General features: G+C 44.7%; 1 protein-coding gene across 2 annotated transcripts in view; it reads right to left on the bottom strand.

Annotated features, from left to right (window-relative positions):
* The window catches only part of STON2 (stonin 2), a 134706-nt gene extending 108902 nt beyond the window's left edge, over window positions 1–25804 (bottom strand). Inside the window, exon 1 of one of the 2 annotated variants that reach the window (XM_046647857.1) lies at window positions 25620–25804. The gene's annotated coding sequence lies outside the window, so the exon portion shown is untranslated. The remainder of the gene's footprint in view (window positions 1–25619) is intronic. The other variant, XM_046647858.1, reaches the window with a different exon arrangement.
* Between the last annotated feature and the right edge of the window lie 211 nt (window positions 25805–26015).

Consider the following 26015-nt stretch of genomic DNA (forward strand, 5'->3'; position numbering starts at 1 on the left):
CTGCCAGCGTCTTCATTCAGCCCCTTATTGTCTCTCATTCAGACAATTAATAGTCTCCCAGCTGTTTCCCCGCCTTTAGCATCTTCCCTCCCAACCTATTAACCAATCTACTGTACCAAAGCAGTCTTCCTAAAACCCAAAAATGCCCATGCCACAGCTCTGCTCAAAAGCTCCTCGATGTCTCCTCACAGCCAGAAAATCCTTTCCTCCTACGTTAGCCAGTGTCAGTTTCTGTTGCTTGCAACCAAGAACTCTGATATATGGTGCCCTCCTTTGACTCCCACTAATCCTACTTGTCCCTTATTCCTCACATCTTCTGTTTGCTGACAGTATCTTATCTATACTCATTTCTCACATTATAATGAACACATTTACTAATGTGTCTATCATGCCAGTTAGCCTGTGAGCTCCCTGAGGAAACGGACTGGATCTTTTCCTTGTGGATGTCTCCAACTCTCAGCATAGGGTCTGGCATTTCGTAAATGTTTGTTGAGTAGACGGTTGAATGAATGAACAAATTAGCTTGTTTACCACACAGAAGGTAGCCTCTTCAGGTCTTTTGAGCTAGTATATGTTTTAGGAAGGTTAAACACTATATATAACATAGCTTAAGAGACAATCTGGATATAGGGCAACATGTTCACTCCCCTTTCTTTTTGATCTAAACCTGTGCTATCCAATTCCAATACAGCAGCCACTAGACACAGGTAACTAGTGAAATGTGGCTAGGCCAAACTGAGTTGTTCAAGTGTAAAATACACATTAGATTTCGAAGAGTACAAAAATTTGTAAAATATCTATTTAGTAATCTTTATATTGATTATATGTTGAAACAATAATCTTTTGGGAATATTGGGTTAAATAAAATATATTGTTAAAATTAATTTCACCTGTTTCTTTTAACTATTGTTAAAGGAGCAATTAGAAAACTTAATACATTTGTGGCTTACATTATATTTCTATTGGACAGCATTGCTCTAAAACAGTCTATTCTTTATTTCATCCCTGTTTTTGAAGGATATTTTTCACTAGACACAAAATGTGACATCAACTTTTTTTTCCTTCTATATTTTGTCTTTTGGTCTCTTTTGTTTTTGATGAGGAGTTGGTTGTAATTCATATTTTGCTGTAATATCTTTTTTCTCTAACTGCTTTCAAGATTTTATATTCTGTTTTCAGCAATTAACTATGGCGTGTCTAAATGTGGTTTTCTTATAAGTCATTCTACTTGAAGTTTGTGAAGTATCTTAATCTGCATGTCAATTTTTTTCATTAAATTTGGAAAAATTCAGTCACTATTTCTTCAAATATGTTTTTCAGCCCTTCTCTATCTCTTTTCCTATTGACCTGTATTCAAGCTCATTGACTATTTGTTCTGTCATCTTCATTCTCCTGTTAAGCTCATCCTGTGAATTTTTCATCTCAATTATTCAACTTTTCCATTCTAAAATTTTTATTAGATTCTTTTACAGTTTCTATTTCTCAGCTGAGATGACCTATATATTCACTCGTTATGACAATATTTTCCTTTAGTTCTTTGAACATCTTTATAATAGCTGCTTTAAAGGCTTTATCTGCCAAATCCAATATCTGGGCCATTTGGGAATTAGTTTCTGTTGATTTTTTTTTTCCACTGTGGGTAATATTTTCCTATTTCTTTGCATCCCTAATAATTGTTGGCAATACACTGAAGACACTCTGGATTTGATCTTCCTCTGCAGAGCTGATTTTTGCCAGAAGTCAAACTGCCTGCTCACTTTGATCTTGCATGGGCGTGGTCTTCCACTTTGTCGGACGGATTTGTGAAAAGCCAAAGATGTTTCTCAAGCCCCTCTCACTACTCCAGGACTCAACTTCCAAACTCAGTCTCCCTTGCAGATCTTGACAGCACTTGGTTCCAGGCTTTGTTAGGATGGGTTTAAAGTAGGCCATACTTTAGAGCAGGGCTTGGCAAACTACAGCCATGACCCAGGTCTGGCCCTCTGCCTTTTTTTCTAAGTAAGGATATACTGCAACAAACCATGCCCATTCATTTACATATTGTCCATGACTGCTTTTGCTCTATAATACAGAGTTGAGGAGCTGTGACAGATACTGTATGGCTCACAGGGCCCAAAATAATTACTACCTAGCCTTTTATTAAAAAAAAAAATACCCACCCTGCTTGAAAGCACAGACCTTATCCCTAAGACACAGACTTTCTGTGTCTTTTCTGGATGCTTGGGATGTTAATAAGGCATTAAGAAGGTCTTTCTACAGCGGCTGGGCTAGACCGCCAGTGTCCCTCCGTATTGCTTGACCTCTAATAGCTCTGTCCCATTCACAACCCTGGAGCTGCCACTTTTGGTAAATCTCATATGGTCTCAGTCTGTACCCATGCACACCAGCTCAGCCAAGGACTCCCTGGGTACACCCAGACACATTGCTGTTCTCCCCTTCTCCATGCAACTCTCTCCTCTCTACCGCCCGCCTTGCAGATTCCGGCTGCTTCAATTGCCCCAGACTCTGATCTGTTTCCTTAGCTCAGCAGGACTGCTGTGCTTGGCACAAACTCCAGCTTACTATGCTGCAGTCAGGAAACTCTCCCCTGGAAGAGAGATCATCGGGCTCACCTTAGGAGTTTTCCTTCACTTAGGATTGAATATTGTGCTTTCCAGGGACCAATACTTGAATACAATTGCCTGATACATTTTGTCCAGCTCTGTGGCTGTTTACTACAGAAGGACTAGTATGTTACCAGTTAAAACCAGAATTGGAAGTCTTCCCCTGAAACATACCTTTCTGACTTGTGTTCATTTTTGAAAAAAGAAGGGCCGGCCTGGTGGCATAGTGGTTGAGTTTGCACTCCACTTTGGTGGCCTGGAGTTCATGGGTTCAGATCCCGGGGGCAGACCTACACACCACTTGTCAAGCCATGCTGTGGTGGTGTCCCACATACAAAATAGAGGAAGACTGGCAGAGATGTTAGCTCAGGGACAGGAGGCAAAAAGAGGAGGACAGGTAACAGATGTTAGCCCAACTGGCCAATCTTCCTCACCAAAAAGAAAAAGAGACCAGTTCAGATCATCCAAATTAGGGTGATTTATACTGATGTCCTGGATATATTAATTAGAAGTTTTACAGAACTTTTACAAATCATGTGAGAAGGAAAGGAGGCCATACAGCCACGTGGATTAATTCTATCCCTTCAGAGCTGGAACAACGTTTTATTTTGTTAGGTTGGCTATGCTATACAGTGCCATAACATAATTCTTGCTTGGTTAGTGATCCAGCAGAGGTTATTTGAATCTGAGAATTCAGCCATCTTCATCTTCCACCTCTTTGTCATACATATTCAACTAGACAGCTACTTTCAAAATCTCTGCATCCACTTGTTGGGGTTTGAGGCTACTGGCAAATGCTATCCAGGCATCTGTTTGGGGTCTTTGCAGAAACATCTTAAACTAGATCCCAGTGCCAATTCCAAACCCCAAAGTAAGGCCTCTGCTTTTTCCTGATCAAGGACAAGCATCTAAAGGGCAAAAGGAAAACTAGGAAGAAAGGAAGAATGGGAAAATTAAGACTATATGGATTCTACATATTTCTTTAGAGCTTTCTTCTAACAGAAGAATCAAAAGAATTACCGAGCATGTACTATGCACTCAGATCTATGCACGGTACAATGATACAAAATAACATCAAACCTGGTTTTATACTCTGAACCTCTGTCACAGTGGGCTACGAAAATCACAAAAGCTTAATCAGGGAGTTCAAGTAACCATGCTACTTGCTTCCTAAATTATCAGAATAAACAGAAGCCTGGAAGGCCTGATTACCCTACAACAAAATCCTAAATCAGATTAAGGTCTTGCAACATTATTGCTCTTCCTTCTTCCAAATTCTTTTCCTTTGCAACAGAACCTGAGTTCACTGGAGAACAGACACACATACACACGCACACATTTTAATTAACAGGCACTGTGGTATTCCTGGAAGGGAAAAGTAGAGCGGCCCTGGTTGTTTGCTCTTCTTCCCATCTTTTCACTCTTTTTTCTTTCATTTTTTTCATTTAAATATTTCATTCTTTAAAAATAAAAAGAGGCCCATCATTCTTCTTCCATTTGAAGTTGGTGAATAGAATGAACACCCCAGGGGCCGGCCCCGTGGCCGAGCGGTTAAGTTCATGCGCTCCACTGCAGGCAGCCCAGTGTTTCATTGTTCGAATCCTGGGCGCAGACATGGCACCGCTCATCGAGCCGCGGTGAGGTGGCATTCCACATGCCACAGCTAGAAGGACCCACAACTAAGAATATACAACTATGTACTGGGGGACTTTGGGGAGAAAAAGGAAAAAAATAAAATCTTTAAGAAAAAAGAAAAAGAATGAACACCCCAGCCTCAAGTCAACAAATATGAGAAAGAACTCCAAAAGAAACATATGTCATATTTCAACTATAGTCAGTATCCATGATTCTCCATTACTAACGTTCCCCATTTCTATCAATCACACACACCATAATATCCTGTCTCTGGATGTCTGTTTTTGCCCCCTCTAAAGTCACATTACATGTGTGTGTGTGTGTATAAATGCACTCATATATATAAATACATACGCATGTAAATATACACATATATATGTACATGCACACATATATGTATATCCCAACGTTATAATTACAAATCTTCCATTGTGTGATATTGTTCAAAATAAATAATCCTGATAGCTGTGCTATCCAAGAACTCTGTCACTCCACATTTAGAGTCAAGGATCTAAGTCACGCTTGGCTTAAAAAACAGGTTGCCTCTAATCTTTAGTGCATTCCTGAGGCAGTGACCCTGAATGACATCCCCAGGTACCTGAACAGTGTGTCACATTTGGTGAATGACTTTGGTAGGAGGTCACGTTTTAAAGTTGCAGAACACTTTCTATTAGCTCAGACTTTTAGAAGGCGGTGGCTCACTCCATCTTGGTACACTCATCCTGGCTTACTTCAGTTTCTATCTGGATAGGGATACTAATATTTTTGCCTATACAAAAGCAGAAACTTGGTGTGGATGATTTCTTTTTGTCTATATTTTAGAGCCATGAGTCTATCACTTTGGATGTCCCATCATGAGATTGTCAGTTTCCTAGGAGACTAGAGGACTCTTGTGGGTCCTAACAGTGGCCATATTTCCTGGGCATAACCCTAAGACTTTCCAAGAACTTTAACAAAATATTATTATTATATGTCATTCATGCTAAGATGCCATAGATTATAAAATGAATCTAATTTCAGAGATTATAAAATATTTAAAAATATGTATATATACATTTCTTAGAATCAATGAAATATATATATATATATTTTTTTTTTTTTTGAGGAAGATTAGCCCTCAGCTAACTACTGCCAGTCCTCCTCTTTTTGCTGAGGAAGTCTGGCCCTGAGCTAACACCTGTGCCCATCTTCCTCTACTTTATATGTGGGATGCCCACCACAGCATGGCATGCCAAGCAGTGCCATGTCCGCACCCGGGATCCGAACCAGCGAACCCCATGCCGCCGAGAAGCGGAACGTGTGAACTTAACCGCTGCGCCACCAGGCCGGCCCCTATATTCTTATTTTTATACCAAATACTTATCAAAAATTACAATTATTGTATATTTCCAGGATGCAAAGAAGTTAATGGATTATTCCAATTCATTTTTATAATAACCCTGAGATAAGTTAAGCAGATATTTCTCTCACTTGATAGATAAGGGAACTGGCTCAGAGGGGTTGCTTGATTAGTCTAAGGTCACACAGCTAACCATGACAGAGTTAGGACAGGCTCACAAGTCTCCTGACTTTAAATTCTATACTGTTTCCACTATACCACATTCTGACTTCCAGAAAACAGGTGGCAAGAGGAGAGTGGCAATACTCTCACCCACCGGGGCAGTGTGGAGGCAGAACTATGAAGCTCCATCCGAGTTCTAGGACCCTGTGACTCCAAATGGACAGAAAAGAGGAGGCAAGCCAAGGTAGGGAGTGCTGCCAGGCTCTGCCCTCCAATACAAAGGCATGCAGAAGGCAGAGGTCCAGGACCAGCAGGCCACTCTTATCTGGCCATTTGGAAACAGGAAAAGAGTTTGAAATGGGGCTTTTCTCCATGAGATTCCTTGAATCCCAGGCTTGGAAAAAAAAAAAATGAAAATGCTGCTAAAGAACTCAGTAAACACAGGAGCAAATATCCTTGGTGATAACTCTGTCAGCAGGAGAGGGGCAGGTACTAGGCATGTCATAACAAGGGCAGGAATTTCCTGAAACCACAGGAAATTTTACAATTCTGAATAATTACTAAATGAGATAACGTGGGTGAGCGTGCTCTGTAGACTGCAGAGCATTATTCAAAACGTAAGTCTGCACAGTGTTGCTAATCAAGCAGCAGAAGAGTGGAAAGGAGCCAGGGCCTTGAGAATAGGTCAGGCGCTCTGGAGACCCTCCCGCGGCCACCAATCCCTCTCCATGGCTGGTAGGGGAGGCAGAGGCACAGGGCCGGGAAGCAGCTGGAGTGGCTCGCACTTGATTAACAATGATGCCCGCAGACCTATCTCCTACCTCCCAACCCTGGCCCCAAGCACTAAGGAGGTGAGGGCCTCACCTTGTGATCCCATAGATGAGGCACATCATCTCCTCCGTCCCTCCCACCAAACTTCTGAAGTAGGTCCTGTTAGTAACATCACCATTTCAGCGATGACAAAAGCTGAGGCCAGGGGGGTTAAGTAACTTGATCACGGTCAGAGAGCTAGTACAGTCATGCATCACTTAACGACAGGGATATGTTCTGAGAAATATATTATGCAGTTCCATCATTGTGCAAACATCAGAGAGTGCACTTACACAAACCTAAATGGTATAGCCTACTACACACCTAAGCTATATGGCACTAATCTTACGAGACCACCGTCATATATGCAGTCCATCATTGACCAAAACGTCGCCACGCAGCATATGACTGGAAATGGTAGTGGTGGGTTTCCAACCAAAATCATTCTGACTTTGGAAACTGTTCTCAGACAACTCATTGACTCATTCATTCAACCCACCAACACGAATTAAGAGCCGACAGTGAGCCAAGCCCTGACTCTGTGCTAGATGTTAGGGATGGAGAAATAAATATTACAGAATCCAGAAAGGCCAATTAGGCAATGGTCTCACACTCGTGAAAGACTTCAAATATTACTAAAAATGAAAGCTTACATTTAGTCACAGGAATCGCTGAAAGGATTGAAAGACGTGCCACCTACAACCTTAAATTCACGTCCCATTACCAAATCACTCTGTATAGAGTTCAATAAATGTAATTTATAAATCCTATAGTTATCTTGTGTGTAGAATATTATATTGTGGGCTTATAAGTATATGGGTACACATTAAAGGTTTTAATTTAGTTAAACACAAATATACAAAAAAGGTCATAATATTTTTCCAACCCTGTCTTGGAACTTCTTCAATCTTTAATATACTGGGCACCTCAGAAAAAGGAAGGGACATAGGTCTCTTTCCACCACCTCCAAGAGGCCCTGAACTTGAACGATAGCACGGGTTACTATGGAGGAGGATCAAAGGTCACAGGGATGGGGTGGGGTGGGGGAACCCAGGAAGGCTTCCCAGAAGAGGCTGTATGGAACCTGCGTCCTAGGAAGATGAATAGCACACTCATTCAGAGCACAAGCTTTGCAGTCAGGCAGGCCAAGCCCCTACTGTCAACTGTAATCATGGGACTATGTCAAACTCTGTCAACCTGAATTTAACCTAACAGTTTCAGAAATTCCTGTGAGGATGAAAAAAGATGCTGCATGTAAGACTTTTAGCACAGTGAACAACAAGTGCGCCATCAATGTTATCTATTACCACTATGATGTCTCCTAATAAAGGATGAGTAGGAGTTAGCCTGGTAAGGAAACAAGGCAAGAACTTGCTGATTTCATTCCTGTGGTCATGGCATTCAGGAAGTGAAAGTGGAAGGAAGGGGGAGATCTTAGAAATTTGGGAAAAAAGGAAGTAGTGGTGTGAGCTTCTGCCTGACACAGGAAATGGCTCAGCCAGCTAGATGCACAGCATTAGTTGGCCTGGAAATGCCTAATGAGAGAAGGTACTGGAGGCAAGGACACCACATTGGACAACTTTGGGACTCCGTTTGCAAGATCATCTATGTGAGCAGTGTCCATGGAGTGTGTATTGCACAACCTGTACTGCTGAAGGCAGCAACCTGTCGGGACCGGTGTTCCAAGGGTCCCTTAACAGCAGACACTGCTCCTTATAGGCACCAGCCAAAGTGTCCCACTACTGTCCAAATCAGCTGGGCTGTTTCAGTAAATAGGTGGCAACAGTGTGATCAGAGCTGTTATCCACCTCTTTGGGCCACACGGAAACCATATCTGAAGGAGACAAGTTGTGACAAGAGAGTCAGGGATAATCCCAGTATATGAGAACAACCGCAGGAACACGGAGCCTTCATTTCAGAGGCTCCTGCCAATGCTGACTATACCAAGAATAACAAAGATCAGAGGAAAAGAGAGCTCTGGGCCACGGATCTCAAGCTTGGTGGATGGCTCTACGATGAAGTTAGCTCAATGCAGATTTGTCTAGAAAAACACAGAGCTTTATTCCCCAGGTAGATGACAAACATAAAAACTATTTCCCCATCCTTCCTTCTTTTATAGAAATGAAACTTTCCTCCTGGGCTGAACTGCCAACTCCCCTTAACTCTTTCCCTGCCACTCCAGTCTTCAGCATCCCTCCCTCCCAGAAGCCCTGGCCAACACGCCATCCCCTGCACCCTGACACTCCCACAGCAGTGTGCTGCACAACTCTGGCAGGCACCATTCATGTCAGATGCAATGGGAACAGTGCCCCCTTAACTGAATGCTGCCCCTGGAGCTGTACAGTGCAGCCCCGAAACAGCACACGCCCTCCCACCCCACGGTCCATGGTCCACACTTAAGAAAAAGTCAGGAAATGTTAATGTTCAGGAAAAAACCCTGACTGGGAAAGAAGATGAAAGTAAATTCCTATCACCATAGGAATCCCTGGGGTTATTCCTCATTCACTAAAAGAAATAACAGATAGGAAATAGCAATTAAGCTGGGATGATTAGCAGAATGGTAGCTGAACTGAGGGCAGAAAAGGTCCCAGTAAATATCCTAAGGAAATTAGGAGTGTGGAATTAATTGGGAGTAGGGGATGGGAAGTGAGCTTTAATTTTGGATATGTTAGGATTCAACGATTGTGAAAAAGAGGGTGGATACAGAAAACGTAGATTTGGGGCCTAGAGAAAAATTAGGGGGAAAAAGTTAGATTTTAGAGTCATGCAAAAAAAGATGATATAGGAAGGCAAGGGAATGAATAGGTTATCAAAAGAGGAAATAAAAAGATAGACAAAGGAAGATGGCCGACTCTTGGAGCATGCCTACATGAGTGGGAGGGGGAAAGCGAGAAGGAAGAAAGGGGGCCCCAAAGTGACAGAGCCAGACAGAGAAATAGAGAAAAACCAGAGGTCTCCAGGGTCATGAAGGCAAGAGGGAATCTTCAAATAGGTAGGTTTCTCTAGTGTCACATGCTGTAGAGAGACATTTCGGGGGCCTGGAGAGTCACTGCTGACCCTGAAGAAAGTTAACTGGGCTGTTAGCTCCCTGACAGTGGTCCACGCCCTTTCTCACAGAATCCCAAAGCTCAGAAGGAAAGGAACAAGCATTTGTGGATAGAGTAAAACAAGTGGACTGGAAGCCGACTGCAGGGAGTTAATAATAAACTGACTGCAGTTTAAAGTTTAATGACTCTTAACACAGCTTTGTAAAAAAAAAGGCAAAAAATTACCAGCATGCACATTATTCATCCCAACTACAAGTGTCTATGGAGAAAGCATTTTTCCGTTTACCTGGCAAAAACTGAAACTCACCTGCAGTGAGGGGCAAGAGGCTATTTCTGGAATCTTCCCTGCCACAAATTCTCTGAATGACCATAGCAAAATTTCAAAACCCTTCCATGTTTGTTTCCACAAATTTATTAATTTGAGATTGATACAAATTTATTTTCAGGGGCCGGCCCAGTGGCACAGCAGTTAAGTGCGCGCGTTCTGCTTCAGCACCCCGGGGTTTGCCAGTTCGAATCCTGGGTGCGGACATGGCACCGCTTGGCACGCCATGCTGTGGTATGTGTCCCACGTATAACGTAGAGGAAGATAGGCATGGATGTTAGCTCAGGGCCAACACTCTCTCAGCAAAAAGAGGAAGATTGGCAGCAGTTAGCTCAGGGCTAATCTTCCTCAAAAAAAAAAAAAAAATTTTATTTTCAAAGACCTTAAAAATACCTGGAAGATGGGAAACAAACTTAACTAGTCTCAAACACTATGTGTTTCTCACACATTCTCCAACAAAATACCTGGCAGGTAAACACTACATCCATGGTAACTTTTCAGCATGGCTTCCCACCTGTTTAAGCAAGATTGAAACTGGTCCTGAGATTTACCAGGAAAACACCTCCTGAAAACCCAATAAAACCTCTAAGGACTACAAAATCTCACCTTAAATTTGTTTTCTATACAGAGGTTAACACTCTGTCATTCTCAGATTGTACTTTAAAAAGAGAATAATAATAACTATAGCAAATATCTTTTTTTTTTTTTTTGGAGGAAGATTAGCCCTAAGCTAACATCTGCTGCCAATCCTCCTCTTTTTGCTGAGGAAGACTGGCCCTGAGCTAACATCAGTGCCCATCTTCCTCTACTTTATACGTGGGACGCCTACCACAGCATGGCTTGCCAAGTGGTACCATGTCCACACCCGGGATCCAAACCGGTGAACCCTGGGCCACCAAAGCAGAACGTGTGAACTTAACTGCTGTGCCACCAGGCCGGCCCCCTGCAAATATCTTTTGATTGCTTCCTCTGTAAGGAACAGTGCTGAGGACCTTCCATGCATTATCTCATCTACAGCTCCATGAAATAAGGTACTGTTGTTAATGCCTATTTTCCAGATGAGGAAACTGAGGCTTGGGTCAGCTAACTTTCTCAAGGTCACACAAGCAGTATGTGGTGGAGCTAGGATTTAAACCCAGAATATACCACAGATCCTCACAAGGATCAATTTTCACGACTATATAATATTCCATTGCATTACTGACATTTAAAGATATATGTTTGATTTTTTTAATTAGAAAAGATTTTTAAAAATAGGAATCATGGAACAGATGGCCACCCTGCACAGGGACCAGATCACAGGTTCCAAACGATGAGTCTTTTTCTACTAATGGACCCATCTGATCAGTTTCCCTACACGAGGGTGGCCAATGCTGCACAGACAAGGAAGGACAGGGGATGCCCGACCGAAGACTCAGACTCCCAGCTAAGCCCTGCCATCCACACGCGAGAGACTACCTGACCTGTGATGTTCCTCCCCCTTCCACCTTCACTGGCCCCTGCTTCTCTAGAGAAATGGTCATAGGTTTGAATGCGTCTTAGGCTGGGTTCCTTAGATAACAGAGCCTGAGGCCAAGCTTTTACGCCAGTGCTTTATAGCAATCCTAGGGAAGCTAGAGTGAGGGAAGAAAAGAAATGAGACAGCCAAAGCAAATATAAGATGGAGTGGGACTGGCCATGGCTTCACAAGAAACCTAGCTTCTTGCTCAGTTATATGGGACATCCCCAGAGAGGCCTATTAGGAAGTGCAGCTTCTCAAAAGCTTCCATTGGAGGAAGTGATGGTAGGAGAGGGGATGTATCTGTCAGCTCCTGTCTGTTTCTTCTTCCCCAGTGGTCAAAGTTCACTCCATGGTGACCCAACTTCCCCATACTTTTGGGGTATCGTCTAGCCCCTTTAGCAGTGGCTGGGGAAGCCAGATGGCGCTTCTCCGAGGAACTCCAGCATGGCCTTGGATGGCAGAACGGTAGATCCCAGCAGAGCTGGTGTCTCCAGCAGCCCAGAGACACGTGGGGTTAAGAAGATACAAGGTGGTGCCTAAGAGGTAGCCAATACAGGAAGGTTAAACAGATAGGAATCAATGCTTGTATGCACTCCCACATATGCAGAAAATAAAAGAGATGGTCTAAGAGGTCTTTTCGGACTCTGGGCTGTTTCTGCTCATTGAGCTTCTACAGGTTGTTAGAATTCTGCCACAAGACATCACCTCTTCATTTATTCATTTCCTCATTCATTCAGTAGCATTTATTCAGCATCTCCTATTGCTAGGCACATTCTAATGAAACTTCAGGGATACAATCACAGCACAGAGTGATCAGGGCTACCCCCGGAGAACCCCCCAGTGCCATGCACACAGAGGAGTGGCACTTGCCTAATTTTTGGGTCAGTGAAGAATAACTGAAGGAGGGTAAGACCTGGGCAGGGGCTCAAAAGATGAACACAAATTAGCTGGGGACAGAGAAAAAGGACATTCCATGCTGGCAGTATGACATCTATAAGAACAGAACAGGACAATACAATCTGGTCAATTAGAGGGTGCTATTTTACTTAGCCATGTTTAAATGGTTGTGTTAACACACAAAATCACTGTTTGTTACCAATTAGTGTGTATAACAGACATCTCCAACCTTATATTCATCCCCAGACTTCCCCGCTATATAACCCCATTCCTGAACATCTTCCATCACTGACCCCAACCCTGGAGCAGGTATCAGAGATGGGGTGGGATCTGGAGATAAGAGTAAGGTACAGTGTGAGTGGAAGACAGGGCTAAGAAATGAGGTTTGAGTTTAGGGATGGCCTGAGATTCAGGGTTCATGTTAGGAATGGGGCAAGAGGCAGGGTTGAAGTAATGTAGAGCTGGAGTGAGGAAGTCTGTTTTGTATGTGATTTAGAACCTTGAAGTGCAATAATTTTTTTGTAAGGCTCCCATTCAAAACAACTGTAATAAATGTAGTACGTTCACACAAAGTCTAGGAGATGAATGAAAGCATGTTGTGTTTTCTGAACTGTAGTAATTCAGTTTGACTAAAGCAACGAGTCAGAGGGAGAGTAGTAAGACAGGAGGATGGAAAGATTAGGAGTCAGGTCAGACATGGCCTTGTAGGCCATACCAAGAAGGTTGGGTTTTTCCATAAAGGCAATGGAGATCAATTAAACAATGTTAAGTGAGGAAATAACATGATTCAATTGTGTTTTAGAAACATCATTCTGGAAGCAATGAGGAAAGTGGACTGGAGGGTGGGAAGTGATAGGCATTGCAAGATGAAGGATAAAGAGAAGAGATATTTTTTATGAGCCATTTAAGATGTATGATCATTAAGACGTGGGGATAAAGTCAGTTGGAGGCTCATTTAGGTTGGTAGATGGACAAAAAAGATTCTTGGAAAACTGGATAGATTTTTGCGCCGTTCACCAAGACAAGGACTTCAGGGGGAAGAATGGTGTTGGTAGGATATGGCTGGTAAGGATATGAAGAGTTCAATTAGACCCAGTGAGTCTGATGGGCCTATGGGAGATGTCTATAGGGCCTGTTAAATAGACAGGTCAAGAGCTCAGAAGAAGAGAGAGGAGTGTTGATAATCTAGATTGACAAGTCATTGGTAGCCACAGGTTTGGATTAGGTCACCCAAAGAGAATGTATAACATGAGAAAAAACAAGAACCAAGGGTGGGAAGGTCAACACTTATGTGCTGGGCACAGGGTAGCCACTTGGGAGTTCACTATAAATGCCTTCTTCGGGCAACCATCCTGGAGGCCTGGACCAAACTCAACCTTCCATTGCAGGGAAAATCAACCTCCTTTACCTAGAATCCAGAGAAAAATCAGGTAAAAGAGATACTAGTGTTCACTCAACTGGTGAATCTTCAGGTAATACAGAGTTAAGGGAGCTCTGCATAGGCTCAAGGGCAAGAGCGAGAACAGGAAGCACTGGACAGAACTGTGGGGGTTGTGCATTTCTGGAAGTTCAGCTTTCCAACACTTGAAAAAGTGACGCCTTCTTTACTTTTCTGCCGCATGGGCTTCTGTGGGTGCACCTAAGATGTTTGACACCCTTATACTCATACCTCCACTACATACACGTCATCCATCAGGAAGAGTTCTCTAGTTAGGGCCAAGGCCCAGATACACAACCCGAACTTGAACGCCTCCCCCTAGGAGTTCTTAACCTTTTTTAAAAAAGGTATGGATCTCTGGATCTCTTTGAGATAATAATTTAAGCCAGAGACCCCTGTCCCTGGGAAAACATGCACACATGCAACATTATTTATCATTTCAGGTGCTTCATAGACACCTTTCCCAAAGTCCTTCCACGAATCTCCTTGGGATCTCCGGACTCCCTATTACAAGCTCCACCCTAGAACAACTTATCTAGCTCGGGTCACTTTCAGATCTTTCAAAAGAAAACAAAATCATCCCAGAGGAGCACAGCAGAAGGAAGCCAGGCAATGTGGCTTCTCCTGACCCTGAACTGATAATTCCTTATTTCCGTTTTCAGTAATGCGGAGGATATCTCCTTCCCTTTTCTAAGAATCCCTTCCCTCCCTCTTCCCCCAACAAAGCAGACATACGGGCATAAAACCAAAACAACCCAGCCAAACACTACAGCTCAGGCTGCCGCGGTGGGCCACCCGGGCCGCAGCTGCAGCGGGGCCCCAGGCCGATTAGGACAGTATCCTTGGGAAGCAGGCCTCGCCCAAACAAAAAACATCCCAAGTTCGTGGCTGCTGACTGAAGGCAGGGGCATGTGGGTGTCCCCAACTGCCAGGGACAGCACGAGGACCGGGGATACACTGGGTGGGCTTGGCACAGTGTGACAGTTGAATAAATATCTGTTGACTGAGGGCTGGCTCTGCTTTGGTAGAGCGGAGTTTTGGATTTTGATGGGTGACACGCACTGTTGACGCCCTGTACTTTCTCATAGACTGTAAATTTAGAGAGCAGATATATTAGGAAGTGTTACCATTTGTAAGACGAAATAATCCTCACGATATAAAAGGCGCGCAACTCAGCACCTTTAAATGGTGACAACTCACCCATCTCCACACTTCTAGTGTATTTCCTCCTTTTAAATTTATTTTTCTAGTTTATATATTTTTTCTATTTTACACATATATATATTTCCTATATACATTTTTTCAAATTTTTATATATATATTATAAAAGAAATACACTCTTACTAAAGAAAATATGGAAAACACAGAAAAGTATAACCACTGGTGTACTTCTGAAATGATCTGATTTCTAAAAATTCCCTTCGCATGCCCCTTTTCAGCTTCCCAGGGACACTTCCATTGTTTAAGGGTGAGGTGTTCCTTTTGTTGGAGGAGATGCTGTCACCACAGACAAATGGGACAGGATCCTCTGACCTTGTCACTCTCTGGGCTCTCACCTCGCGGCTAAGAATTATTTATTCTATTGTTTTTCTAAGTTGATGGAAATTTCCCACAGTCTATGCCTATTCTCTTTACTTCCTCAACCTGAAAGACCAGAAATAAAAATTTAATCACTGGAAGCTCTCTCCGATTAATTTTTCTGCTTTGGTATTTCTAATGTTTTCTTTCAGTCCCCACACCACCCACCTCCATCTGGAGGCTTCTCAAAAATTCTAGTAGGGCTTTAGGAAGCAACCGCACCGTTACATAGACTTGGTCGCGCCACCACTAATAGGAGTATTTCTTTTGGAAGAGGTCTCACTGACAGTAACTCTTACAAAACAGAGAAGCCACAAATTCAAGGCATATAAACCACAAATGCAAACACAGCAGACGTACTCATTAGAGAATTGAGAGGCAAGGCTTCAGAACTTGATTCTCCATATTTTTAGACTCTTATTTCACTTTGAGAGTGAGACTTTTACAAAACAGATTCAGAATCACGTTATTTGCTGAGAGAAATCAAGTGTCCTAGATGCATTTTCCAACCGAGAGTAAAACTTGGATTTAAAACAGTCGGGAGGATCAGTTTGCTAGAAAAGAGTGAGAATTTCGTAGCTGGCTCGCAGTGTAAAGAGCACATGCGAGGTTAGTGTATAAAATATTGAAAGACTGTCATTGCCAGGGATATCCATTTTTTCTGCGTGTCAGTTTTCAGGTCTCTGAATGCTTGTGCATCTGTGATTCCTGTACCAACTGCCACATACACAGGCCAGACTTGATCTTTGGCCACAGTATTTCAATTACAGAGGAAGCATAAGTGGCTGACGTGCGCAGAATTTATTGCAGTATCTCCTTGACCTCTCTTTTTTATTTTTAATAAAAGAAGGGAAATAGTAGTGGTATAGGTTAAATTCAAGTGTGGTTTTCAGCTCAGGGAAAATTCAAAGGGCTTTAAAAACGTGTGAGCTGTCACCGCTCCTCACTTCTCACACTTTGGCACAAACAGTGACAATTTTACTGTGATAAAACGATTAACAGTTTCACAGCATTAATGCAGCCGTATGTGCTGAGCCCTCAAACCTCTGAGAGGGGCATTTTACTACGAGTGCCCATCTCAAGATAAGGAAACCGAATCTCTGAGAGTAAGTGGCTTGCCCAACGGCTCAAAGCTAGGAAGGGGTCATGTGGTATCTGACCCTCATCTGTGGACTCTGAAATCCAAGCATTACAGAACCCAAATGATGAACTATCAAAGAAAAGGCCAGCATCAAACAGGTCCACATTTTATTTTACACTGGCAAAGTGAAGAAAAGAACAAACTAGAAAACCAGGGCCAGCTTGACTTTTCCACTCGAGCTGGGATGACCCCTAGTTCAGCCCTAGGACTCCTCCTATTCTTGGGTTACTTTCATTCCCTCAACTCTTTAGATCCCATCTATAGCCAGAGACCACCACATAGATGTTTCCTGCCCTGACTTCTCACCTGACTCCACTGATACCCACTGAGTACCTCCACTCCAACGGCCAGCAGGCCTCTCAAACTTCACACATCCAAAATTGAACAAGTGCTCTCCTTCCCCCAAAACCACTCCACTGCAAGACTTCCCCACCCAAGATGTCGGCAGCTCTATCTTTCCAGTAGGCCTTGTCCAAAATATCAAATCATCCTGGACTTCCCTCTTCCTCTTACACTGTTTTTCTCATGTTCATTTCACAAAAGGCAGTTTACAAACATATTTCTCATATGATTCTTTAAAATGGCCAACTCTTGGGGCCGGCTCCGTGGCCGAGTGGTTAAGTTCATGCGCTCCGCTGCGGCGGCCCAGGGTTCGGATCCTGGGCGCGGACATGGCACCATTGGTCAGGCCACGCTGAGGCGGCGTCCCACATCCCACAACTAGAAGGACCAGCAACTAAGATATACAACTATATCTGGCGGGGCGGGGGCGGGAAATAAAGCAGGAAAAAAAAAAGATTGGCAACAGTTGTTAGCCCAGGTGCCAATCCTTAAAATGGCCAACTCTTCTAGTATATTTAATAAGATTTCATTTGCATGTAACTCATCATGAGTACCCCTACTAACGCAGTTAGGTGAGCTTCATCTCTCATAGCACTGTCTACCTACATACGACGATGTTCACCCACCACTCTATCTTTATGTAACCCCTCCTCTCTCCCAGACATTGATCTCAAAGTGCTTTACAACTCACTCAATTAAATAACTCATATGCAATCCTCATAAAACTCTATGAAGTAGGTACCATTATTATCCCATTTATTTAGATAAGGAAACTGAGACACAGGGATGATGCGCAAGACCACACAATTCAAACCCAGACAGTCTGGCTCCAGAGTCCATGCTCTTAACCACTTCACCATGCTCCATCCATGAGACATACTTTTCTCCCCTCTAAGTGCATAAATGAACCTGTACTCTTATCCGGGTTTCTTATGGCTGGGACCCACTCTGCCAAGTGCCCGGCACATTCTCCACCCTCTTCACAGGAAAGAGGCAACCCAGTGACAGGGGATCAAAGCCCCTGGTCCCATGAGCACTGTGCTGTGACCACCCAAGTCTAATATGTGACAGCAAATGACTCTGACTCCCCAAGGCCTGCTCAGGGCTCCGGAACTGAAAACCAACCAACAGCAGAGGATGTGAGCTCTAGGGCCTGGAGTGTGATGGATGGCGCAGCTGGAGATGCTGCTGCAGGGGGTGCCACCCACCGGTGCCAGTTAGGCTGATGGGGAGTGATTGAGAGACATGCTGAATTTACTCAAATAGATCCCCACCCTCCAATCGATCCGCTTTTTAGATGTCACCTTCCAACAAAAATATTAAGAAGGAAGAAGTAAGGGAAAGAAGAAAAGGAAGTGTGTTTCAAGAGCTCAGCTGATAGTGGGAACTGACAGGGCAAAAACAAGTACAGCAGGATCTCTGTGGGTGTGGCCAGATAGCCCCTGTTAACTCTTTAGAGCGCTTTTCCCTTTGTTTCCAGATACAACAGTGACTAAGGGCACAGCTTCTAGAGTTAAGAGACTAGAAGAGGGGTTCAAAGCCCAGGTCTACACAACCTTTAACACATGACTTAGCCCCAGCCTCTGTTTCTCTCATCTGTAAAACGAGGGACCACTATTCCCCAACCTCACAGAGTTGAGGTGGAAATTGAGAGAATGTGGCATCGACTGCTAACAGAGGACCTGGAACAGAGTAAAACTCAATGAATGATAGCTATTGATAGTGACTTTTATCATTTCAACCATAAAAGTTTTTCACACCCTCCAACTGTTCAGAGTCTGAAGTGGAGGGAAATGTAAGAACAAGGAGTGATGTTGAAAAAAATTAATTTTATTAATATTTTATTAGTTTTCCCACAAAGGTGGGGAAATATACAAGTAAAACTGTATTTTTGACAGCTCTGGGTTCGCACAATAGACAACATTTAAACAATGTACAACTGAATAAGCTTGTTGTCAATAGATCACCCCAGACTTATCCACTTAACCACGGCATTATAATTTTTCTCTTTTAAAAACTTAAGTCATGGGGGTCAGCCCCGTGGCTGAGTGGTTAAGTTCGCCCACTCTGCTTCGGCGGCCCAGGGTTTCACCAGTTCGAATCCTGGGCGCGGACATGGCACTGCTCATCAAGCCATGCTGAGGCGGCGTCCCACATGCCACAACTAGGACCCACAACTAAAAATACACAACTCTGTACTGGGGGGCTTTGGGAGAAAAAGGAAAAGTCAAATCTTTAAAAAAAACTTAAGTCAGGAAAGACAGACAAATATATTCCGTTTTTAAGCAAACAGAAATAAAATCTGTTTTCATTTAGAAGCATCTCACTTTTTCTTTTAAAGCAATTAGCTAACTTCAAAAGGGAGCCAATGCAGTGATTCTATCAAGCTGGTGAGGGTCTGGCGTCTCACTTCAAAGTTCAGGCCGATTGAAAGCCACTGATGGTCCTGCTATCCTTGGCATTTGGTTGGCATCTGGCATGAAAAGTGCAGAGATGGCCATTTCATTCAGATAGTGTGTTTGCACAGACCCACAGCACTAAAATGGTCTCTCTTTCAATGAGAGCCAGGGTTAAGCCTGAAAGAGAAGGCTGTAATTATCTCACTCCCAAATTAAAATTAATGAGGACCTTTTGGGGTTACAGTTGAGCGCCGCCATGGGCCCTCAACTAATAGTAGAGGGAGAAAATCCTAACTAGATGACAGGGGCCCTAAGTTCTTAGTACCACCATCCCTATGGAGATCTGTGAAGCAACTTAAGCTGGAGACCACCAAATGTTAGGGGCAGTGGGATCAGGGAACACAGAAGTACCAGGGAACTCCTGGATGACTTTAAACAAGTCACTTGACCTTCCCGGGTCATTTTGCAAGTGGAGAGTGACCGATTGTCTGCCAGTTTGACAGAGTTTATGATAGGATTAGATTTTATTTATAAAGAGATTTGATATCCTCAGCTCCAAAGTTCTTTCCTATTAATAAAATGAACATGTTAAGAAGGTCAAATCAGAGCCCAGTGTTACTCATCTGCTAATGAGTCACCGAATGACTTCATTTGTCGGGAGGTGATGCAAGCCATCAGAATATTCAGATTAGATGGTCAGACGGCAGTTAAGAAAGGAAGACTTTACTACAAATTCATCCAGCTCTGACTTCCCTTCTCCTCTCCTACTTGATCCCTTCACTCCAAATACGGAAGACTAGTCACGGACCTGGAACAGCCTATGCTGACCACGAGACCTCAGTTCACTTAGCGCCATTCCCTAAAACCCGATGCTCCCATCTCAATCCTGCTTCCGCCTCCTGTCCAGTGCAACTGCGCCTCCACGACCCTTCCCAGCCCAGCACAACCTCAGAAGGATGCCCCATCTCTGAATTCACAGCACTTGATGCCCCCTTTGATTATTTGCCTACTGTTGCCCTCATTGTTGTTTAACCATTATTAATTTTGCATAAATATTATGCCATTTCTCTCTCAGATTAGAGGCTGTGTCAGAAGACTGTTACACTTCTCTGAATTCCTTATAGTATCTTCCTCAGAGCCTTGCACCCAGAAGATGTTCAGTGCCATTCGCATGAAGCCACCTTCCAAAGATTTTACTGGGCCATCAGCAATCTGCAAAGTAGCTTTACACTCATTTTAACTAAATACCACAAAGAACATGGACCATCTCTTGCCTGCTAGTGAGGCCACCTCAGGACACAAGTCTAGTTTAGTATGGGGCCAGGTGGGGTGACGGAGGTGTACACAATGAACAAAAAATTCAAGGGACTTTGAGTTTTCAATCCTGTCCTTCTATCATTTGTCTGTTGAATTTTGGCCAACTGCTTCTTAGTTATTGCATTTCAGAAAGACAGCAATAACACTAGAAACCTACCTCCTGAAATTGCTAGAGATGTAAATATATACATATATATGATTTATATGACAGCATTTACTCAGTATAAACATATAGGGAGGATATTATTTTTCTAGTGATTTGATATGTACATTTCTTAAATATCAAATTGCTGGATAAATGTGATCCAATGGGAAATAGTAACACTTTCTAATGAGAATGCTCAGTGTTTCAAATCCATCCTGGTCAGTTTAAGTGTCCCTTCCCTCACTGGCTCTCACTCATATCTAGGGTTTTGTTTGCTGCATCTTTTGAAACTTTAGACCAAGTTTCCTGGAGACCTGAAATTGAGGGAACCGTGGTAGCTCATTGCAGAGTTGACGAAGGGAACGTGGCACTAAGGCCAAGGCTGTGGGAGGAGGGGAAGCAGCTGGCTTTCCAAAATCACCTGGAGAAGGAAACAGACAGATCTGACCAACGGAGTTGGCCTGAGGCCTCCTAGAAGCGGTTATGGTTCTGAGCTTTCTCATCCACCTCTCAAGGTAGGCAGAATCCAAGGGAATTCTCCTATTTCAGAAAACTCACCTTTAAGGTTGATTTGGTCAAATCTCAGGTAGAAAAAGGATCTTCATTTTATAGCTTGGGCCACCACAACACTTCTTATTCTATCAAATTTAATACATATAGAATTTCTAGTATATTCTTCCACACTCCAATAGACTGTTTTACACTCATCTCACCTTGAAAGAAATATTGCCACCCACTAGCCAGCACTCAAAATGTTGACCTTGAAAATATGTCACACATTCGCATGGTGTCTGTTGGACAGGCATATAATTATGCCAGATAATCAGGCATTTGATTATCTGGACCCTGATAGAGCTGAAACTTTTGCCATATCCAGGATTGAGAAAAATACAGTGAAAAGAAAACACACCCTCACTATGTTTGATTTCTTGTGTCGTGTTGTACACGCCAACATATTTTCTCCTTACCGTCCATTCTTGGAATGCTCTCTCATGACAGGAGGGGTTAGTCACAGCTAAGGGAATTGTTTCGACTTGCTCCACCCAAGAGTATAAGCCACACCACGGGCGATCTTGGGTTCTCAGGGGTTATTTATCTTGGGGAGGGGCTTGATCACAATTTGCATGATCACATGGTACAGATGTTTATTCATGAAGGTGACCTCAAGTGAGGCGAGAAATTTCTTGGTCTGACTATTTTAAAATTCAGCCAAATGTCCACCCAGTGGGCAAACCCAGCTGCAGAAGAAATTAAAACTGGGACGACAAGAAGTGTGACGGATCAGGATTGGACCATGCTGACAGGCTTGAGGAGAGGTCTGGAGCCAGGCAAAAGGGTGTGTGCTCAACGAGAGGATGGGGAGTCAGGGCAGAATTACAACAGGAGGGGATAAGCAGCACTTGTATGCTTACTTGTGTGAATCCGGGATTTTTTTCATTTTCTCACTATGAGAATTGCATCTGCAGTTTGATATAAACCTGGAGACTCAGTCACTCTTACAGACCCCACTGCTCATGACCAGAGCCAGCTGTCAGCAAAAGTGCCACATGGAGAATGCTGGGACCTTCCAGACATTTCCCTCCTTCCATTAGGCCCATCTATTCACATCTTCCCCTCAACCATGTCTTAATTTCTCCCTTCGGTTCAGTGGTTTTCCAAGTGTAGTCTTTGGGCTGGCAGGATCAGCATCACCTGAGCACTTGTCAGAAATGCTATTCCCAGGCCCACCTGACACCTACTGATTCAGAAACTCTGGGGGTGGGGCCCAGAAATCTGTGTTTCCTCAAGCCCTCCAGGTAATTCTGATGCACACTAAAGTTCAAGAACCGCTGCTTTCAGTATTAAAAAATAATGACTTTAAGATGAGAGAGCCTGTGCATTTTAGGAGAGGACTTGTAAAAAAGATAAGTCACTCAAGCACCTAGTGAGTCATTTTCTAGTAGTGGAATCTCCAGTCTTGTGGCAGACAGTGAGAGAGAGATTTGCGGCTGCTGTGTTAGCTCAGGCCCTCATCATCTCTTATCTTTAGTTTCATCTACTTCAATCTCCTCACAATGCCACTAGAGATGCGTACCCGACCTGAAAACCTGACCGTGTCAAACCTCAGCTTAAAACCCTTCAGAGGCTGCTCCCCGCCCTTAGGATAAAGTCCAACCTCCCTGGCACACGACCGGGGCTTTCATCACCTGCCTGCAGGCCACCTCCCTGGCCTTGTTTCCTTCCACACTTTCCCTCCTACACGGCCATACCTCACTGTCTGCAGGAGGGTCATGCTTCTCCACACCACCGACATCAAGATTAGCCAGGTGACTTACCTCGGTCAATGGCATGAGAGTGGAAGAGACGTCTGCTACTTCCAAGCAGACACTGAGTGCCACAGTTTTGTTCTGTCATGTACTCTTTTTTCCCTTTACCATAAACGAGATCAGTATTATCCCAGAAAGAGACTGTTTCTCAAGTCTTAGTGGGTCTCAGAATGAAGACAGACGAGGAGCGGAACCAAAAGCAACCGCGGTGTACGTGAGAAATAAACCTGGGTGGTTGCAGGACACTGAGATTTGGGGGTTATTTGTTATTTTGCCTATGATGAATATTATAGCACTTCTGATTTCCCATATCCTCTCTGTCTGGAATGTCTTCTCCCCTCTGCTCTACCCTTCCTTCCAACCCCACCTAAACCCTGTCTGCACAAGAGACTTGCTCATTATTCTACACTCAGATCAAGTGATATCCCCACAACCAAATCTTTTTTCTTTCCCAGGTCTGACTGATCACTCTCACCGTTTGGACCTCCTCTCCATGCTACAGATCTGTAACTATGTCCCCGGAACTGTGCTAGGGGCTTTCCATTCATGAGCACCATCCTTAGAATGACTCCTCTAAAACTATTTTTTTGAGTCCTCATTTTACAGAGTGAGAGACTTTGGCTCAGAAAAGCAAAGCAAGCTGTCCACATTTCCCAGCCATCAGCCTCAGAGACAGAGCTCTCACCAGGCGCGGGTCTGGCTCTGAACTCAGCGATCTTCCCCCTGCCCCACACGCCTTTCTCTCTCCTCCAGCAGCAAGCTTGCAGATCCTCCCACTCTGGGGGAGAGAGTGAGCTTCCTTATCAACAACTGAAAAGGCTGTCGAATTAATCTGACACTTGAAAGATTTGCATCTGGAAGTGGGCTTCTGACCCCCTGGGAAGATAATCACTTTCTCTAAGTGGATGCATTCCATTCGAAGGCTCCTGGCAAATGCACTTGGAGACCCTAGGAGAACTGGGGCATTTTCCCTGTGCGTTTTCCCCAACTCCCAAGCTATGGGGGTGGTGTGGTGTGATAAGACAGGCAGATTCCCACTGACATAGCCCTAGAGAACCTTCGGGAAGGTCCTTTTGGGGTTGTCACAGGGTAGGAGGCGAGCAGAAAAGGGTTCAGAACTCCCAGCAGGTCTGCTACATAATGATATTTTAGATTTTAACAAGAAAAATGAACGGAGCCAAATGTTTACTTGACTCTTCAGATTAAACAAGAAAAGTGACACAGTGGCAAAGAACTGAACCAGACCACCCAGGTCAGACACAGGGAAAACCACCAAAAGCGGGAACTGCAATTTTAGGTTTTATGAGCTGCTGGCATTTTGTTGTGTGGTTGGGTTTTCTGTTTTTCTTTTTTCTCTCTGTTTTAAAACTTTACTTGTTTGTTTAAGGGAGGAGTAGACAGTATAAGAATCTTCAAATATTTCCCCCAAATCAGCCACACTAGTGAAAGACAAGTATTCATAAAGTATATGATATTCTTGTCACACAACATTCATACCAATTTTTTCAAGGGTTACAAAGCTTTTCTCAGTTACGAGTTGGAATCCATCTCTCTCTCACTATTTCATGGAAGTAGTTTTTTACCTTTCAAAGGATATATTACCTTTAAATGATACCATCAGTAACATTAATAATAGTATTTTTTCCCCTTCAAGTGTAGAAAGCTGTTCAGAGCTCCAAATAGTCGTTGGGCTAGTTCGGACACGTCTGATTTACTTCTTTCAAAGACCTTCCACTCCGTATAATAAATAACAAGAGCCAGCATTTATTGCGTACTTAGCACTGTGTTCGTGTTTTTCAGGCACTGGCTCATTTAATCCTCAAAACAACGCTATCAGGCAGGTAAAATCCTTCTGCCCACTTTCCTAATTAGGAGAGTGAGGCGCAGAGAGCATGAAGGACTTGCCTAAGGGACAGAGACAGGCAGAGGCCAGGAGCTGCATAAGACCACAGTTAATGATTCACTTACAGCACTCAGGCAGCTCCTTTCAGTAGGCGCTGCACCACACACACACACACACACACGCTCACGCTCACACTCATCTTCAACTCTCTCCATCCCAGCGAGAAGCGAGTGTCTGGCAAATTGCTTGGCAACGCGCAGAGGAAACTCCATCCAAAGCCCGGGTCGGCCGGTCCAGGCCGCCTCTGAGCGCTGTCCAGCGGGCAGCGCGCCTGAGAGGCCAGGCTGGGGTCCTGTCTCCGGACGCCCCGAAGGTGGGGCAGAACGCCAAAGCCGAGATTTCAGGTGTGGGGGGGAAAGGCACCGTCCCCAGGGACACCTGTTGTCCCCTCCCCACTGAGGCCAATGAAGACGTCCCGGGGACCCAGATCTCGGGGAAGACACCCGCGGGCAAACAGCGTCTGTGCATGGGTGCGGGGGTCGCAGGTGTCTTCCCCCACCCCAGCCCCGCCCACCCGAGGCGGACTCACCTCCCCCTCCCACTCCTGGACGCCTGCGGCGGGTGGAAATGTCGCGCCTCCCCTGGGCTGCCGCCGAGGCAGGCGAGAGCTGCTCGGGGCAGCCCCCGCGGCGCTAGGACCCCGCGGCCGGCCAGCCCCCCGCCCGCTCCACCTGCGGGGCCCCTCCGGCGGGGCACGCTCGCCCTTCCGCACAGGGACCGGGCGCGGTTACCTGCGACGCCGCCTGCAGGGGCCCGAGTGTCGGCCAGAAGGTGGCCGCTGCAGAGCCGGCTGGGCTGGCCCGGGGATCCCCCGGCCGCACAGCTCTCGCCTGCTCCCTCCGGGCCGCAGCGCCGCCGCCGGCTCCCGAGTCCGGGCTCGCTCTGCGCCCGCCGGCTCCGGGCGCCGCTCCCGCCGCTCCTGATTGGCCGCCGCGCGCGCCCGAGCCGCGCCCTGATTGGGCAGCCGGGAGCCGGGGCGGGGGCACGGGCCGGGCGCCGCCTGGACCTGCTCCCCGCGCCCCCGGCGCCGAAGCCTCGCGTCCCTGCTGCACCCCGGGGCCCGGATCCAGACGCTGAAACTTGGGTCCTGCCCCTCCGCGCCGGGTGGGGCCGGCCTGCTGTCCGGG

This window comes from Equus quagga, chromosome 20 (genome assembly GCF_021613505.1).
Source record: "Equus quagga isolate Etosha38 chromosome 20, UCLA_HA_Equagga_1.0, whole genome shotgun sequence".
Classification (NCBI taxonomy): Eukaryota; Metazoa; Chordata; class Mammalia; order Perissodactyla; family Equidae; genus Equus; species Equus quagga.